The sequence below is a fragment of the Eptatretus burgeri genome, chromosome 7 (genome assembly GCF_056783735.1).
Source record: "Eptatretus burgeri isolate ZD-2024b chromosome 7, Ebu_testis_v1, whole genome shotgun sequence".
In the NCBI taxonomy this organism is placed as follows: Eukaryota; Metazoa; Chordata; class Myxini; order Myxiniformes; family Myxinidae; genus Eptatretus; species Eptatretus burgeri.
This window is the reverse complement of record NC_140967.1, coordinates 25,540,292-25,557,833: the sequence shown is the minus strand read 5'-3', so window position 1 is coordinate 25,557,833 and position 17,542 is coordinate 25,540,292. Positions and strand designations below refer to the sequence as shown.

The following is a 17,542-nucleotide window of genomic DNA, read 5'->3' as shown; positions in this document are numbered from 1 at the left end:
AGCCGAGAAGGTCAATCGACCTTGCCGAGAATACGCATTTCTCGTAGTTGAGGGTCAGATTATATTTTCTAGTAATGCTCAAGAATCTGTCCAGATTCATATCATGTTCCCCCTGATCCCTACCGCACACTGTGACATTGTCCACGTAAACAAAAGTGTCTTTGAGGTTTTCATCTGAGATGATGTCGTCCATAACTCGTTGGAAGCAAGCTACTCCATTCGTGACACCGAACGGAATCCTCCTGAATTGGTAGAGGCGTCTACCTGCCTGGAATGCGGTGTAAGGTTTGTCTTCCTCTCGGATGGGAATTTGATGATAGGCGCTTCGCAAATCGATGGTGCTGAATATCTTATAATTGGCCACGCGTTCGACCATCTCGTCTATGCGCGGCAAAGGGTAGGCATCGAGTTGGGTGAAACGATTGACCGTTTGGGAATAATCGACAACCATTCGTTTCTTATGATTCTGATTGGCGGTGACCAACACCTGTGCGCGCCATGGCGAATCGCTCGGTTCTATAATTCCTTCTTCCAGTAATCGCTTGGTCTCTGAAGTGATGAAGTTCATATCAGCAGTGGTATATCGCCGCGATTTGATCGCTATCGGTTTGCAGACCGGCGACAAGTTAGCAAACAGCTGGGGGGACGTTAACTCTGCGGTGGTCAAAGCATTTAAAATTAGACGAGGTTTGCTTCCTCCAAAGGGTATTTTGACGCTCGTGTGCTGCTTGAGGACATTATGACCCAGAATTACGTCTGCGCATAAATCACGAAGCACCAGTACCCTTACATCCCGATGCGTGTACCCTTTTACGTCCAATTCAACATTGCAGTACCCTCGTACGCAGGACTGTAGTGATGTGGCGGCCATGCGTACCGTATTGTCTGTCGGGTGGATCTTCCATTTCCTGCCCTTCACTAGCGAGCTGTTGACGAAACTTTCAGAGCTACCGGTATCAATCAGAGCCTCAGCCACATGCCCGTTAATTCGTACGTTGATGATAGCCTTGGATAGATTCCCCGGTGAGGCTGCAGTTAGTTTCTTTTGTGAGTAGAGAGCCGCAGAAGTGGGTTTATTTCTCCTTAGAGTAGATTTACATACCCTGGCATAATGCCCTTTCTTGTCACAATTCATGCATGTGGCATCTCTGGCGGGGCATTTGTGGCGGAGGTGTCTTTTGTACCCACAAAAGAAGCATTTACCAACCGGAGTAGTTGCTGAGGAGTTTGACGAGGTCTGGGTATCCGACTCCTCGGGTTTTTCTCCATCCCCTGTGTCAGGCTGTGTCTGTGTCTGTGGGGTTCCTTGAGTTTCCACCGTAGCAGCGTTCAATAGCAGCATCGGTGTCCCAAATGACTCAGATTGCTGCTGAGCCGTATCCATCGCTCGAGCCTGATCGACTACCTTTTCAAGAGTGGGTTGCGCTTTCTCTAGTAAGCGTTGCCGTATGTGGGCTGATCTGAGTCCTTGGATAAATGCCTCCCGGGTCGCTTCATTTCGGTGTTCCTCGGCGTTTACGGCCCGGAAGCTGCCGTCTTTTCCCAGCTGTTTCAGAGCTTGCAGGAACTGATCGATTGTCTCCCCGGCTGCTTGCTTGCGTGTGTTGAGAAGATGTCGTATGTATACCTCGTTCTTGCGCTTCACGTAGAGCGCCTGCAGCACGTCGATCGCTGCTTCGTAGGTGTCACACTCCGAGAAGAGCCTGTATACGCTGGGCGAGACATGATTCACAAGGGCGGCCAATTTGTCGGCTCCCTCTTCGATGATGGTCAGATAGTGTGAGAAGGAACGGAACCAATGCGACCATTTCATTTCTGAGTCAGTCGCGTTTGGGTCTGCGTCGAACCTCTCTGGTTTGTAGATCTTGTCCATCGTTGGTTGAGAGAGCCGAGAAAACCAAATGGAATAAATTAATTGAAATGAAAACGAGAGAAGAACCTTCAGAGTGTAGGCTTTATTCCATTTGATTGAAGCCGCTTCTACGGGCACACCAGGGAATACAGGCGCAGCAAGGAGTACATAAGCAGTAAGGTAAACACGTGCAACTAATCACCGCAAAATAAATCAGTATAAGCCCGGAGTCCGATATACTCTCAATTCTCACCATTCAACGAGCACCAAGTGAACCGCCGCCGTAAACGACAATGCCTCTGGGACAATCACCCCCGACCGAGCCGAACCTCAGCTTTATCTATTCCGTGCTCGAGCCGTGCAACATGTGATCACACGTCACGACCTTCAATTCACCACAATGGCTTACTCTGACAGGTCCCTGATATATGGCAATCTAACCAACTCAAAACACACAGCCCATCTTACGTGTGTGTGTGTGTGTGTGTGTGTGTGTGTGTGTGTGTGTGTGTGTGTGTGTGTGTGTGTGTGTGTGTGTGTGTGTGTATATATATATATATATATATATATATATATATATATATATATATATATATATATATATATATATATATATATATATATATATATACACTAGCAAATACAACCCATCGCTTTGCTGATGGGTCAAGAAAGTGGGGGGGGGGGGGAGAAAGCGAGAGGGTGGGAGGGGACGGGGAAGGAGAGGGGGAAGTGGGGGAGAGAAAGAGGGAGGGAGAGAGAAAGGAGGCAGGTGAGAGGGGGATGGAGGAGTTAGGGGGAGGTGGGGAAAGTGACACCTCACCACACGTTGCTATTCATTGTGGGAGGGAGGGGCGCAAGAGAGAGAGAGGGACACACACACCGACAGAGGTGTAGGAGGAGCGTGCTGCATTTTATGAGGAGAGGGGAGTGAGAAGGGGACAGAGTGAGAGAAAAGGGTGGGGGAGAAGAGGAAAAAAAACAATAAACAGGTGAGGGGCAGCGGGAGGGTTAGTAAAGACAATGATATGGAATGCTTAATGACCGAACACGAAAAAAAAAATGTGTCAGAACAGCTGTACACATAATGACACAACAGAGCTTATAAAGTAATCTGCTGGCACAGCTGCAAAAACTTTGATATTCCAGTTCCAGAAAATTTGTGGGAAAATGAACCAAAAGCAATCACTGAAAACATTGAAGTACCGCTCACGTACAACCTTCCGATCCCATTTGGCGTGAACATCGAAAACAAAGCATTGCGACCACATAATATATAATACTTAGGTTGAAAAAAAAGAAGAGAAGAAGGCATTGCTAAATGAGGTGTTAATACCGGTGATTTTGGACCAACGATGCAGAAATCAAGAAAATGACCAAACACCAAGACCTCAAACATGAAGTGAAAAGATCCTGGAAGCTGAAGAATGCAAAAGTTGTGCCAGTGATAACGAAGAACCTCATGGGAATGATGATGAAGAACCTCACAGAGATATTAAAAACCATCCCTGGGAATATCACTGCAAACGAACTGCAGTTGGAAGCTGCCCTGGGCTCAGTAACGATCCTAAAGAGAGTCCTCGGCACAAAACCTTGAAAACGGAACACTTCACAGCTTGGTCCGTGAATCGTGACTCCTTACCAAAATGAAGGGGGGATACTTTGAGCCCACCTTGGGAGTACTCCATTACAAATTCTGAAACACACATATGTAGATACGAATTAAGGACACACACACACACACACACACACACACACACACACACACACACTTTTATTAGTATGGATTTAGCTTAAACGATTCCATGAGCAACATACCGCCTCCAATTATTTATTTATTTACCGTAAACTATTCCAGGACCGACACTTTTGACACATTGATTCCGGACGATTTCAGATCCGAACAATAACCCCCTTCCGCCACGCGGCGGGGGATAAAAAGCGAAATAATATTTCGATGATATTCCTTAATTAGTCCGTGAAAGTAGATCGTGGAAAATCGTATCATATAATTGAGGAAATTGGGACCATACCCTGTGCAGAGCATTGGTGCTGGCTGCTTCAGCAGTCTCTTTGGCTATTGGGCACAATCCTGGACGGGTCGCCACTCCTACGCAATAGGCTGGAAAAGCAAGCTTGAATGGTGCTGTTTGAATGAGAATAAAGTCCGGTGTATATTTAAAGCAAGCAGGGTGGTTATCCCTGGCATTGTGGGAGAATTGTGGTGAAGAAGGCTATGGTGGTGGTAATGGCAAATCAGGATCTACAGGGGTCTGTAGATCTACCACCCCCCCCCCACCCCATCCAAAAACAAAAATAGGGACTGAAACATTCATCACTCGCGATGTGCCGAAATTTGTTCACAGAATTCAGAAAATCAGGATCTACGGAAGTCTAAGGGAGGGGTGAGGGGTAGGGGGCAGGCTTTACCCCACTAAAATAGATACTGAAACATTCATCACTCGTGATGTGCCGAAATTTGTTCACAGCATTAAGAAAATCAGGGTCCACAGAGGTCGAAGGGGAAGGGGGTGGTATTCACCCAACCCCCCCCCCCCAAAAAAAAGAACTTAAAGCTTCATCACTCACAATGTGTCATTTTGTTCACAGTATTAAGAAAATCAAGCTCTCGGAGGATCTACGGGGGTCAAAGGGGGTCCGGACTTAAACCTCCCAAAACAGATATTCGCTTTCTTCTCTGAAACCTTCATCACCCGTGCTGTACCATTGTTTGTTCACAGCATTAAGAAAATTTAGTTCTAAAGGGATCTACAGGGATCAAAGTGGGTCCAGGTTTGACCTTTGACACCCTCCCCCCCCCCAAAAAAAAAATAGGTATTTGCTTTCTTCTCTGAAACCATTTCGATGAAACTTGACCACAACCTTCATTACCCTTGATGGACTAAAGCTTGCTCACGGCATAAAAATATCAGGGTCTAAGCGTTTCTGGGTGGGGTGGGGGTGGGGGTCTTTACCCCCCCTAAAAAAACGTATTTGCTTTCTTCGTGGAAGCTACACACATGATTTTGATTAAACTTGACTACAAACTTCATTACTCCTGATGCTAAAACCAATTGTCCTATTTTCACCAAACTTTGTAGAACTTCTGAGGACCAAGGCCTCCTAATGCCTTGCAAATCCCATCAAAAAATTCCACATTCAGTCGGTAAATTTAAAGATCAGAGGTAATTACGATTCCAGGATGGCTACTTTTGACTTCTTCTCAAAACGTATTCCCCCCGATTTAGATGCAACTTGGTAGGAATCATCTCTGCATGGTGCTTTCACAAGTTTGTTCAAATCATCGGCTAATTTACATATTTTGTGGGTCATCCACGTTTGCCAGTGGTTCCCTGGTTCTATCAGGTGAACCTTGGGGCATTGCCCCTATTAAAATAAATAAATAGAACGGCACTCTTCCACGTCGCAACATCGACAGATATGCAACTGCCCACATTACTCCATGATTTTACATACTTGTGCAAAGTTGGATTTCAATCCCTGAACCCAGATTTAAAATATTAAATAATTCTGGTGACCATCTCATCCAGCCAAACAGGTTGAAATTTAAAACGTATATCCCCCATGATTACTACATCATAACTGTGAAGTTTTACGTCGACTGATGAAGCAGTTCAAGAGAAAGAATTTTTTAAATATTTTTTTCAATCCATTATGGCTGTCAGATCATGTGACCAATTAATTAGTCATGAACACCCTGCTATCCCCAAGGTTTGGGGGACATGCGGGTGAAGTTTCGCCTCGATCTGTGAAACCGTTCTGGAAAAGCAGGTTTTTAAAGATTTATTCTTCAAAAAAAAAAATCACAGCTGCCAAACCATGTGACCTATGACATCATAGGAGGAGAACTTTTTGCTCCTCATGGATAGGCGATCATACCTGCAAGGTTTCGCCGAGATCTGTTCAGCCGTCTCGAAGAAGAAGATTTTTGAATGTTTTTCTGTTAAAAACAAGATGGCTGCCAAACCACGTGACCGATGACATCATCAATTTCTTTCCCCTTTTGCAATTTAGCCCGAGGTGACCCTCAAAATTTTTCATGCCGATCATAACAGCATTTGACATATGCAATTATAACATCATAAGGAAGTAATTTCTCTGACATCATCAAAAACCTGCTGATTTCCCCATCCATGGCCAAGTTTCAATTTTCTCAGCGGGGAGGTTTCGGAGATAGGTCCAAAGATTTTCCTTTTTTTCCCCAACAAGGCTGCCACACCACGTGACCTATGACATCCTAATTATCATTAAAACATTCTGCATGAGTAGTCGCACTTATGGTGAAAATTTCGTGTCTAACGAATAAGTGGTTACAGAGAAAACAGAAAATTAGCACGGATGTACATACGGACGGACGGACAACCCGAAAACCCAGTACCTCTGGTGACTCCGTCAATGGAGACATAAAAATGTTATCAAGAATAAAACAAAAGAAAGTCACTCATGCCAACACATTGCCAACGAAGCCGTGGCATTCGTCATTATTAACTCACGCATTTCATAAAGGTATTGAATCAACTCTTCTATCTCGAAAATTCTGTTCTTATAAACCAATGTAAGTGAAGGGGAAAGCAGGGTTAAGCCATTGGTTCACTTTGACGATCTGTCCACAAACGTCAGTTTATGATCGAGGAACAACTTCAATTGAAAGTTATCTATGTACTAGTGCGTGCCCATACATGCCCATACGTGCCTGGCCATAGTGCAAAAAATAAAATTAAAAAAAAAACTTTCAAACCGCGTGCCAGAAACAACAACCACACAGGCTGTTCCTTCGCTCTCGTAAACGACGACTGGATTGGGGCATTATGTTTATCTATAAATGCGCATAAGAAATCGAGAAATTATTAGAATACATTACGTCATCACTATCCGGAAGTGGTGCGTGCCCATACGGAATGTTCACATTCGTTCCACGAATTATCGCTTTCATTGAAGTAACAACTGCTGTGATACTTACACACAGAGTTAATTAAAATCCAAATTAAAATCAAGTTTACCTCCCTGTCTTTGCTTGCCATGACATTCGCTGCCATTGACCATTGCCACTCCTGTGTACCCCGGTCAGTGTACTCCCCGGTGTGTACCCCAGACAGAATAGGTACACCGTATCCTTGCGTGTCGTAAAAGGCGACTAAAAGGGTTGGCGTCAGGAAGGGCATCCGGCCATAAAAACATCGCCTCAAAAGGAAACCATGATGAGTACAACTGATGGGCAGGGTACAGCTTGAAGTACCCCGTGGGGGTCCTTACCCCCTCTCGTTAAAACTCAAGGTGGGGAACCAGATCGAAGCAAGGGAGGAAATTTTTCCATTTATGATGACCAATCGTCTGATGCCCCACGTGGAGATCGGTTTCTGAGGTTTGGTACATGGAATGTAGGGACAATGACAGGGAGATCAGGTGAAGTGGTTGAAACATTGGTCAGAAGAAGAGTGGACATATGTTGTGTGCACGAGACACGGTGGAAGGGAAGTGGTGTGAGAATGGTGAAGGGAAGGCAGGGGCAGAAGTACAAGTTTATGAGGCAAGGGTGCCCGGAAGGCATGCATGGTGTTGGTGTAATGTTTTCTGAGGAGTTTGTAGACAGTGTAGTGAGTGTGACTAGAGTGAGTGAAAGGTTGATGATGGTGAGAATCGTGATCGGAAATCTCTTGGTGAACGTCATCTCGGGATATGCCCCGCAGGTCGGTCGAAGCGATGAAGAGAAGAACATGTTCTGGTGTGCGATGGAGAAGTTGATGGAAAATGTGAAAGATGAGGAAGTTGTGGTTGGAGGAGACTTGAATGGACATGTGGGAAGGAGTCCAGACGGTTTTGAGGGAGTCCATGGGAGTTATGGATATGGTGTGAGAAATGGAGAAGGTGAAAGGATCTTGGAGTTTGCTGATGGAGCTGATTTGTTGATCTGTAATGCTCAATTCCAGAAAGCGGATAATAAGCTTATTACATACACGTCAGGTGGGTTGACGACAACCATTGACTACCTGATGGTGCGTCAGCGAGATAGGGGAAACCTCCGGGACACAAAGGTGATCCCAGGGGAGGAGACTGTTTCGCATCACCACCTGGTTGTCTGCGATATAAGGGTGAAAGGTGCGTGGAGAATTCGGCGGGTGAAGTACCAACCGAGGATGAAGGTGTGGAGGTTGAAAGAGGCGACAGTGAAGGAAGCATTAAGAGAGAGGCTGAGTATGGTTGAAGACGATGTGGTTGAGCTTGAAAGTGGTTGGATGTCAATGATAGATAGTCTATTGGGAGCCGTTGGTGAGGTATGTGGATGGACAAAAGGACCACTGAGGCACTTGGAAACATGGTGGTGGGATGATGAAGTTGGAAAGACGATTGAAGAGAAGAGGAAGAAGTTCAAGGATCAGTTGTAGTTTTGATGTGATTTATTTGTAGTTGTGATGGAGGTGCTGGCTCGGAGGGTTTACCGTGGGAGCTGCTGTATGCAGATGATCTGGTGTTGATTGCAGAGAGTATGGATGGACTGAAGGAAAAGATGAACAAGTGGAAGGAATGTATGGAGGCAAAAGGTTTGAAGGTGAATATCGGAAAGACGAAGGTGATGGCAAGTGGTAAAGCATGTGGTGAGGTGGAAAGGACTGGGAAGTGGCCGTGTGCTGTGTGCAGGAAGGGTGTCGGAGTGAACTCCATTCAGTGTACAATGTGTGCTGAATGGGTTCATCGAAAATGTAGTGGGGTGAGAGGGTCATTAACCAGTGTGGCAGCTACATTCAAGTGTAAGGTGTGCATCGAGGGAGCAGCAGATGAAGGAATTGTTGAGTTGGATCTCGGAGATGGTGTGAAGCTGGAAGGGGTGAAAACATTTTGCTATCTCGGAGACATGCTGAATGGAGAAGGTGGATCAGACTCTTCGACGGTTGCTGGAGTGAGATGTGCATGGAAGAAGTTTCGGGAACTGAGTGGTGAGCTGACAAAGAGGGGAGTGTCGTTGAAGCTGAAGGGAAAGGTGTATGCTACATGTGTGAGGAGTACAATGATTTATGGGAGTGAGACATGGGTACTGAACATGGAGCAGCAACAAAGGCTGGAAAGGGTGGAAATGCGAATGGTTCGGTGGATGTGTGGAGTATCGTTGAGAGAGAGGAAGACAAATGATGACTTGCGGAAGATGATGGGAATAGAGTCTGTGATGGAGGTTGTGAAGAGAAACAGGTTGAGATGGTTGGGTCATGTGTTGAGGAAGGATGAAAGTGACTGGGTGAGAGGAGTGTTGGAAATGAGTGTAGTCGGAAGTAGAGGACGGGGAAGACCGAGAAAAACTTGGCTAAATGTGGTGGAAGAGGAAATGTGGGCAAGGGGATTAAGAAGGGGAGATGCAGAAAACAGGGTAAAGTGGAGAAGATTGTCATGGGGCCTGTAAGGCTAACCCCCACTTTAGCGGGGAAAATGGCCTTTAAATGCTTGTGTGTGTGTGTGTGTGTGTGTGTGTGTGTGTGTGTGTGTGTGTGTGTGTGTGTGTGTGTGTGTGTGTGTGTGTGTGTGTGTGTGTGTGACCATTGCCACTCCTACGCCACGGTAACTAAATGGCGCCCTTTCCCCGTCGGCCACGCCTACGCAGCAATGTGTCCTGTCATTGGTTTGGTAAATAAATGGCCATAACTTGGGAAGCAATTTTCCGATTAATATCAAACCTTGAAAAGGCACATACTCAGGTCCCCAGAAATATACCTAATAAGTTTCAATTAGATCGGACCATTGGTTGTCGAGAAACAGCGGTCACAGACACAGACACACACTGCTGGAATTATAGATAGATAATGGAGCAAGTGTATGTGATTGATATGTATGTATGTATGTATGTATGTATGTATGTATGTATGTATGTATGTATGTATGTATAGGCGGGGTTCGGGGTGTGCATCCCATGCAACAATCATGCCGAGATGACAAGGCCCCCCACCCCCCTCCCACAGGACTGATTGTAGTTCACAATGTTTCGAGAAGGGCCCCGTGGAACAAAACATATCGCCTTGTGAGTGGTGATAAACACAGCGCAAAGGAAATGTTTCATATCAAGGAAAGAAAGCACTGTGACGTAATGAGTCGATTATTAAATGTTTTCCCTGATGTTTAACTCGACAGGACTATTACAAAATTAGGGGGTGACTTTAGTATTAGTGGAGAAAACAAGTGGAATAATAACAACATTTAATGTTCACAAACACAACAATAATCACAATAATATTTGTATAATTCCTCATGAGAATACATATCGAAATTATTCAACAAATCCACACTACAATATATTGCACGATCGAAAAACACCCCCTCATTAGTAAATGGAATAACCCATGCGCACAGCAGAACGTTGCACTTTTTAATATCAAAACACCTGTCCCGAGGGTGAAACTAAACGCCCTCAGCTGTGCTAAAAATATAAAAAAACACAACGGGGGGAGGAGGGTAAAAACACAAGTGGGGGGGGAAGGGTGAAAATCACACAACGGGGGGGGGGGAGGGTGAAAGCACCTCAAATTCACTTTTTTCATCACACAAACCGCAGAACCAGAAAAGGGTCTGAGGCCAAGCACGTGTTGGAGTGTGTGTGTTCCTCCACCCATCAGCTTGTAGAGTGCTCGCCAAGTGGCTGAAGCACTCAAGCAAGCAGTCAAATGGAACATTTGATAAGGAACAGCTGGCTACGGGAGTGAAACCAAGCTGATTGATATAATGGAAAACACCCGATGGATCAGTTTTGTGTTAACTGCTGGTGGTGAGATAAGGTTGTAACTGTGACAATAATCGCATGAAACAATTTGAAATGTATCTACGGGAGTGGCCAGTCATGGTGCAGAGACTGAGATCCCTGTCAATGCAGGGCTCATGGTACCGATACCGAGATCCATCTCAACGAAGGGTTCATGGTACCGATACCGAGATCCATCTCAACGCAGGGTTCATGGTACCGAGACCGAGATCCATCTCAACGCAGGGTTCATGGTACCGAGACTGAGATCCATCTCAACGCAGGGCTCATGGTACCGATACCGAGATCCATCTCAACGCAGGGTTCATGGTACCGATACCGAGATCCATCTCAACGCAGGGTTCATGGTACCGAGACCGAGATCCATCTCAACGCAGGGTTCATGGTACCGAGACTGAGATCCATCTCAACGCAGGGCTCATGGTACCGATACCGAGATCCATCTCAATGCAGGGCTCATGGTGCCGAGACCGAGATCCATCTCAATGTTGGTCTCATGGTACCGAGACCGAGATCCATTTCAATGCAGGTCTCATGGTGCCGAGACCGAGATCCATCTGAATGCAGGTCTCATGGTGCCGAGACCGAGATCCATCTCAATGCAGGTCTCATGGTGCCGAGACCGAGATCCATCTCAATGCAGTGCTTATGGTGGTGAAACCGAGATCCATCTCAATGCAGGGCTTATTGTGGCGAAACGAGGATAAATTTCAATGCAGGGTCCATAGTGCCGAGATCAAGATCCATCTCAATGGAGGATTCATGTTGCCAACACCAAGATCCATCTCAATGCAGAACTCATGGTGCCAAGACCGAGATTCATCTCAATAAATGCAGGGCTCATGAACGTCAGGGGGATCACGTTATTTGTTAATTGCTGCCAATTATTATTTTTGATGATATTACTATTATTACCTCCACCACTGAAGGTGAAGGAGTTTATGTTTTCATCCCTTTCTGTCTGTCTGTTTGTCTGTGTACAGATCTATAAAATGTTGTGGATTGGTCTGGATTAAATTTTGTGGACAGGTTGGGTGTGTGACAAGGACGAACCGATTAGATTTTGGTGAAAATCTGGATTCGACGACTAAAAATTTTTTGTCATTCTTCATCATTGAGAGATAGGGCCAAAAATAATATAGAGCACGATATCTCAAAAAGTTGTGGACGGATTTGGATGAAACTTGTGGACATGTTGTGTGTGTGACAAGGAACAATTCATCCAATTTTGGTGTAGTGTAGGTTATTGGGGGGGGGGGGAAGTTCGTGGCCATCGCAAAAGTACAAACTCACCCATGATTTTATTGTTGTACATACAAAGACATTTCAAACAAATTTGGGTGACAAGCCCAAATCTGTATAGATTTTGCTACAGAGGGCGCTTTTCAAAATGACCACCATAAGTATTACTTTTGACCATATCTTGGTCTGTGAGACTCATAGAGACATGATATTGGTGCCTAAACCTATGTTTTCAGAGTCAAGGAACTCAATAGGACCAATAACAATTACATTGGCTCCTTCGTTTGTGGCAGCCATCTTGAATTTCAAAATGGCCACCATTCAAAATCGCAGTTGTCCATATATCAGTCATCAAAACACATAGACGCTTGATGTTGTGGGCTATACTCATGCATTTAAGCCCAAGGAATCCAATTATAAGATTATAATAATACAGTGGTATAATAATACAGTGGTTCACTGAGACCAGAAAAAATCTTGAGTATATTCAGGTAACCTATATATCCAACGTGACGCCCACAACTATTATCACCAAAATCATGGGTGACTTTGTACATTTGCGATGGCCACGAATTCCCCCGAGAGCCAGGAGTATATGGTGTCCATTACAAAATTGAAGATTTGCTGCTTTCTGTAATCATTACGTTTAAAGATCTTCATTTAACAAATCAACTCACTGTAATCGACTTCTCTTTTATTTCAGATAAATTCTGAAGACAAGCACTAATACAAGACCAAATACAAGCCCTAATCCACAATCGGCAATGGAATTTGTACAGCTTTCCGGGACAGGAGTTGGTGATTTTGACCGGACAAAGTGTGTAATTTGTCAAGAGCCAACGCAGGGAAAACTGATCAGCACACTCAACGGGTGTAAACGAATAAGGGAAGCTAGTGACATACGAAACGACTCTAACAAAACGCATAAAGTTGATGCCAGCCGAGAGTGACTTCTTCTATTATCATGTTTCCAACCAGTGCTACAAGAAGTACACCAATGCGAATCTGGTCAGACGCATCCAGGAAGGAGGGAAATCACAGAAAGCATCGCTATCCTCAGAAGAATCTGACAGTCCACATGGGGTTGCGACTCATGCTCACTCCGCTGTACGTTCATCTCCAAATCCTACCGATGCATATAGTGTCAACTACTCAATGAACTGAATCATTTGTAACAAGAAGTCACACAAACGGGACTTCACGAAATATCGTATATCTGAGTCGAACCGTGCTACTTTACTTTTACAAGCAGAAAACTTCATCCAGGATGACATTTTCAGTCGAATGTGTGACCTCCAGGATGAGCATGCAGTTTTTGGAGCCGACTTGTATTATCACAAACAGTGCATGACATCATACATCCAAAAGTTTGAGAATGCTCAACGTTCAACTGGCGATACACCAAAGCTGAACCCCAAGCAACGTGCATCGAGTGATATAGTTTCTGAGTTAGAAGAGGGACTGAAAAGTGGCAATGGCTATGAACTAAGTATACTCAGAGACCGATTGAATAGACTTGTGGAGGACGAGCATCAATTTCGCAATAGAGTTGTGAAGATATATATTTCTTAGACACTTTGGTAGTAGCATTGATTTTACATATCCTGACCAGTTGCGAAAGTCTGATGGTTAATAGTGTGCCATGTAATAGAGCAGATGTTTTGGCAGAGCGTATTCGCTCCATTGATCCTGTACAGGTTTGTGCCAGTGTGCTACGGCAAAGTCTTGATAGTCATGATTTTAACCGAGATGATAGATTCTGTGATGCTCAAGATCTAAAACATGCATGCTCCAGTATGAGAATGCCAGAACCGATACTTAGGTTTTTAGGATATTTATACAATTTCAACCCCGAGACATACCTCAAGGCAGCTGAGGCTGTAATGACGGAAACAGATCCAACAGCAGAAGATGTTGATGATGAAGAGTTAGATGACGATGCATGTGAAACAGAGAATAGTGAGGATCGTAATAACAATGATTCCAAACAGACTGCTGATGGTTGCCTCTCTTCTCAACGTTGCAGGAAGATCCAAGCTCTGTTTCAGACTATTTATGATGTACATCATTGTGGCAGAAGTAGAACGCCAATGCATGCAATGAATACTGAATCAGCTCAGTCTCGGGCATGGAGGGAAAATCATCACCAATATCTTGAATCGTCAAGGGCTTGCGCTAAGCTACGGAGAACTGCGACGATATCAATATGACATTGCAACCTACACTGCACAGCAGAATAGGCAGGATGTTGCACTACCAGCTCATTTTCATCCTGGAGAATTCACATCAGCAGCCGTTGACACAGGGATCATGAAGGTGCTAATGTGTCTGAGCATGACAGTCTGCATTCTTTTCCAGGACAAACCTAGTTCCCAGAGATTTAAGGTTACATGATAACTCAACCAAATAAACCACTGTATTATTATACTCTTATAATTGGATTCCTTGGGCTTAAATGCATGAGTATAGCCACCAACATCAAGCATCTATGTGTTTTGATGACTGATATATGGACAACTGCGATTTTGAATGGTTCCCATTTTGAAAAGCACCCTCTGTAGCAAAATCTATACAGATTTGGGCTTGTCACCCAAATTTTTTTGAAAGGTCTTGGTATGTACAACAATAAAATCATGCGTGACTTTGTACTTTTGCGATGGCCACGAACTCCTTCCGAGAGCCAGGAGTAGTGAAGATATGGATCCGGATTCGGATCTGATAAATTTTTAAGTGATTATTCGCCATTGAGAGATAGGGCTCAAAAACGATATATAGCATGATATTTCAAAAATGTATTGGGCCAGATATGTTCTCATGAATCAGGCACTGCGTGGTGGAGGTATGGGCTCGACCGAGTGCCCTTCCAGTTTTGTTGTGATTCTTCACCATTGAGAGAGAAGGCCAAAAACGAAATGTCACACGATATCTCAAAAATGTGATGGGCCCGATATGTTCTCGTGGTTCAGGCATTACGGAGCAGAGGTATGCGCTCTAGCGAGTGCCCTTCTAGTTATTATCTTGAAACCCTGCACTATTATTATTATTATTATTATTAATATGCTATGATCATAATTCTGAGATGTCCATGGAAAAATGGCAAGATATGATGGAACGATGCTCAAGCTGCTGTTTTTACACCTTTCCAATGCCCAAGAGGTAATCTTCACTAATAAATGTCAATGTGTGTGTGTTTGTCAGTGTGTCTCCTCCATAACTCCAAAACCATGAAATCTAGTAGCCTTAAACTTTGCATGCACACTAACGGAACTCCAAGGAACTGCAGGAGTCAAAATTGGGTGTTGGGTTAATTAAAACACCCTTTTGAAGATAATCAACAGCCTGATATAATTATATCCTTTATCACATGATCCGCGGCCATCTCGCTGCCTGGGGTCTCAAGGCGTATTATCGTGGGTTTCCTCACTGGGGTCTGAAGCAGCCATGCTGTTTGCCTTGTTCAACCATGCCTTGACTTGGAACAGGCCACCACAATTTCGTAACGATAACGTTTTTTCACTTTCCTCACCAATATCATTGAATGCCTGTTCATCATAGCTACAAATCGCTGGGTACATTGCAATGCTTATAAATACTCAAAGACGCCAGTGTTCATGGCTGTATTTCATTTCCGCACATGCCATAACCTCGAGAATCTCTTAAAGTAAACTGAATTACGAAATTTAATCTCCAGATTTGAACTCAGCAGCAGATCTGACTGTGGAGAAAAGTGTTCATTTGGCTAATTCGGACATTGTTTGGGTACCTCCAGGAGGTATATAATTGCTTGCCAATCCAGCCGTTCTTTACCAACCATTTCAATGGAGTGCTAACTTGAGTGCTTTAAAATATTCGCACTCTCAATGAATACTGTATGTTGATCAACTTGAACAACGGTCAGGGCCATTCACCTGCATTGACCACGTGTTGTTCTGCGGTGCAACAGGAGGTAGCTGGCTCGCTGAAAATATGAAATTTTATTTTCCACGACATTTCCCTTTTTGGAGGTTCTTCCATAATACGACCCATCATTTTGGCGTAGATTAAATAGAAATAATAAAAATTAAACGTTTCGTTTTTAAAAGTTACTTCAACTGTTTTGCGGAGTGCTTAAGTGTCGCCACTTGGCGTGCATTCTTCAAGTTTCAATGGCGATACTGCGGTTCGATACTGGAGGAAAGAAGGCAAAATAAATTATATGATCACAATGAGTAAAAAATGTTTGCAGTTGTGAATTGCCACATCACAGCAGTAAAGCCGAGAGATACGGATACCTGCTCTGTGTCGCCTGGGTTTGAATCCTGACCCAGCTAAAACTATCATCATGGTGTTTCACAAGGTGATTCATCAATGTGTGTACCGTCTCTTGGATGGACATTAAACTGGGCGACACATCTGCCGGAATCCCTCACCCCTCTCACTTCCTCACCTCCTCCCTCCCTCACCCATCCCCCTCCTCTCTTCCCCCTCCCCTCTCTCCCCCTCCCACCTCTATTCCACCCTCTCTCTCCCTCCCAACCCTACCCCTCCCTATCTCTCTCTCTGACCCCTTCCCTCTTCCCTCCCTCCTCCCCTTGCTCCCCACCCCCCCTCCATTGAGGGGACTGTAGCATGTATGAATAAGATTTGGAGTGAGCCGACTGGAGGGGTGCAAAGGTCGCTGCATGTACGAGCATGCGGAAAGACTTTTGTCAGGTAGATAGCGTGGGTTATACTGTATATGATCCCGCCCCAGGTCTCACAGTATCCAAGTGTGTGTGTGTGTGTGTGTGTGTGTGTGTGTGTGTGTGTGTGTGTGTGTGTGTGTGTGTGTGTGTGTGTGTGTGTGTGTGTACATACAAATTGCTGTTGTTGCCTGCTATCTCCACGTGGGTGGGGTTTCAGGAGGTGAAACGGAGACCATCAAAACATCCACCTTTATTCCGGTAAGGGGTCACGATTCATGGACCAAGCTGTGAAGTTCTCTGTTCTCAAAGTTTTGTGTCGAGGGCTCTCATCAGGATCGTCCCTGAGCCCCGGACAACTTCCAACTGTAGTTCGTTTGTAATAATATTCCCAGGGATGGTTTTTAATATCTCTGTGAGGTTCTTCGTCATCATTTCCGTAGCTACAACTATCACTTGTATAACTTTGGCATTCTTCAGCTTCCAGGATATTTTCACTTCATTCTTGAGGTCTTGATATTTCGTCATTTTCTTGATTTCTGCATTGTTTAGTCCAAAATCACTGGTATTAACCCCGCAATTTGTAACGTCATCTTCTCTTTTTTTTGTACCAAAGTATGATATCTGGCTGCATTGCTTTGTTTTCGATGTTCACGCTCGATGGGATCATTAGGTCGTGTGTGAGCGGTAGGAACTTCCTTGTTTTCAGCGATTGATTTTGGTTCATGTTCCCATGAATCTTCTGGAAGTGGGATATCAAAATTTTTGCAGATGTGCCAGCGGATTACCTTACAAACTCTGTTGTGTCGTTGTTTGTACAGCTGTTCTGACACGAGTTTTGTTTTTGTGTTTGGTCATTAAGCATAACATACAGTATTATTCTCTTTGCTAACCTCACCTTCACCCCTCACCTTTTTATTTTTGTTTTTTTTCCTACTCCCCCCCCCCCTCTTAACATCCCCGTCAACGAAGCAATGGGTTGTATTTGCTAGTGACTAATAAAACAGGAATTCCTCCGGATATTTTTTT

The 17,542-nt window shown here is 44.4% G+C and overlaps 1 pseudogene; it reads left to right on the top strand.

Annotated features, from left to right (window-relative positions):
- The first annotated feature begins 12,569 nt into the window (after positions 1 to 12,569).
- LOC147022847 (uncharacterized) lies at positions 12,570 to 14,246 on the top strand (annotated as a pseudogene).
- The last annotated feature ends 3,296 nt before the right edge of the window (positions 14,247 to 17,542 follow it).